The sequence below is a fragment of the Apteryx mantelli genome, unplaced genomic scaffold (genome assembly GCF_036417845.1).
Source record: "Apteryx mantelli isolate bAptMan1 unplaced genomic scaffold, bAptMan1.hap1 HAP1_SCAFFOLD_124, whole genome shotgun sequence".
NCBI lineage: Eukaryota > Metazoa > Chordata > Aves > Apterygiformes > Apterygidae > Apteryx > Apteryx mantelli.
In genome coordinates this window covers 272501-275000 of record NW_027118480.1, presented here as the reverse complement: position 1 = coordinate 275000, position 2500 = coordinate 272501, and positions in this window count along the sequence as shown.

Genomic DNA, 2500 nt, shown 5'->3' with positions numbered 1-2500 from the left:
CGGCCGGCGGGGAGGCGAGGCGGACGGCCGTTTCCAACGGTTCCGGCGCGCTGGCCGGGGGTCGACCTCGACGCGCCGCACCCTCTGCCCTGCGGGCCCACCGCCCCCGCCACCACCACCACCTCGGAGCTGCAGGTCGCCGGCCTGGTAAGCCCTTCCCCGTGCGGCGGGGCGTGCGGGGCGGCCGCGGTGGGGGGGGGGGGGGGGGAGAAATGTCGGCGGAAAAGGGTGGCGCGCGCGGGCGTGGAATCTACTTGCCCGAGCGCCCGGAGAAAAAGCCCGCGAGTCCCTGGGCGGCGGCCGGGGGGGGGCGGGTGGGTGGTAGCGCCGGCAAACAGAGAAGAAAGAAAGAAACAGAAAGAAAGAGACCGTGCCCACAACGGCGCAGATTCGCGCACGAGCACCCTCCCCTTAGCGCGGGGCCGCGGGACTCCTACCTTGCGAAGGAGCGAGCGCAGCAGGACTCCCAGCGAGGTCCGGTCGCCGCGCGGGGGGGGGGGGGGGGGGCTGAGCTGGCCCGGTAGCGGCCGGCCCATCTTGGCAGCCGCCGTCCAGCGCTCCCAGGCCGGGGAGGGCGCCTTCGCGGCAAAGGGGAGTCTGCCGGCTGCGGGGGTCTCGGAGGGGCGAGTAGGTCTACCCGGCTCCGGGAGGCCGCGCCGAGGTCGCCGCCCGGCCCGCGGGCCCGCCTTCCGGGCCGCGGCCGCCCGGTCGACCCGGCTCCGGGAGGCCGCGCCGAGGTCGCAGCCCGGCCCGCGGGCCCGCCTTCCGGGCCGCGGCCGCCCGGTCGACCCGGCTCCGGGAGGCCGCGCCGAGGTCGCCGCCCGGCCCGCGGGCCCGCCTTCCGGGCCGCGGCCGCCCGGTCTACCCGGCTCCGGGAGGCCGCGCCGAGGTCGCCGCCCCGCCCGCGGGCCCGCCTTCCGGGCCGCGGCCGCCCGGTCGACCCGGCTCCGGGAGGCCGCGCCGAGGTCGCCGCCCGGCCCGCGGGCCCGCCTTCCGGGCCGCGGCCGCCCGGTCGACCCGGCTCCGGGAGGCCGCGCCGAGGTCGCCGCCCCGCCCGCGGGCCCGCCTTCCGGGCCGCGGCCGCCCGGTCGACCCGGCTCCGGGAGGCCGCGCCGAGGTCGCCGCCCGGCCCGCGGGCCCGCCTTCCGGGCCGCGGCCGCCCGGTCTACCCGGCTCCGGGAGGCCGCGCAGAGGTCGCCGCCCGGCCCGCGGGCCCGCCTTCCGGGCCGCGGCCGCCCGGTCTACCCGGCTCCGGGAGGCCGCGCCGAGGTCGCCGCCCGGCCCGCGGGCCCGCCTTCCGGGCCGCGGCCGCCCGGTCGACCCGGCTCCGGGAGGCCGCGCCGAGGTCGCCGCCCGGCCCGCGGGCCCGCCTTCCGGGCCGCGGCCGCCCGGTCGACCCGGCTCCGGGAGGCCGCGCCGAGGTCGCCGCCCCGCCCGCGGGCCCGCCTTCCGGGCCGCGGCCGCCCGGTCTACCCGGCTCCGGGAGGCCGCGCCGAGGTCGCCGCCCGGCCCGCGGGCCCGCCTTCCGGGCCGCGGCCGCCCGGTCTACCCGGCTCCGGGAGGCCGCGCCGAGGTCGCCGCCCGGCCCGCGGGCCCGCCTTCCGGGCCGCGGCCGCCCGGTCGACCCGGCTCCGGGAGGCCGCGCCGAGGTCGCCGCCCGGCCCGCGGGCCCGCCTTCCGGGCCGCGGCCGCCCGGTCTACCCGGCTCCGGGAGGCCGCGCCGAGGTCGCCGCCCCGCCCGCGGGCCCGCCTTCCGGGCCGCGGCCGCCCGGTCTACCCGGCTCCGGGAGGCCGCGCCGAGGTCGCCGCCCGGCCCGCGGGCCCGCCTTCCGGGCCGCGGCCGCCCGGTCTACCCGGCTCCGGGAGGCCGCGCCGAGGTCGCCGCCCGGCCCGCGGGCCCGCCTTCCGGGCCGCGGCCGCCCGGTCTACCCGGCTCCGGGAGGCCGCGCCGAGGTCGCCGCCCGGCCCGCGGGCCCGCCTTCCGGGCCGCGGCCGCCCGGTCTACCCGGCTCCGGGAGGCCGCGCCGAGGTCGCCGCCCGGCCCGCGGGCCCGCCTTCCGGGCCGCGGCCGCCCGGTCTACCCGGCTCCGGGAGGCCGCGCCGAGGTCGCCGCCCCGCCCGCGGCCGGCCGGTCTACTCGTCTCCGGCGTGCCCTTGTCGCCTTTTCCGGGTGGTAAGCGGTAGACCTGTTCTCCCTGGCCTTCCTGTGGAGCGGCGAGAGGGGTCGCTCTGTTGCGCTGCCTCCAGTTACGTCATCGTAAAGGCCGGCCATTTCCGCGCCCCGCCCCGGTAGGAGGGGCGGCTGTTCTTCGGCTCTCCGGCGCCGCCTGACTTACCGGTACGACTGTAGGGCAGAGGGTGAGCAAGCGCTGAGTTCCGGAGCTCTACTCCCGGGCGCCCCCAGCGCTAAGTGGCCGGCCTGCGAGCGACCTAGGGCGGCTTGCGAGGGCAGGTAAGGCCCGGTCCCGACTCCGGTTCTCTGACAAAATGTTTTTTTCGG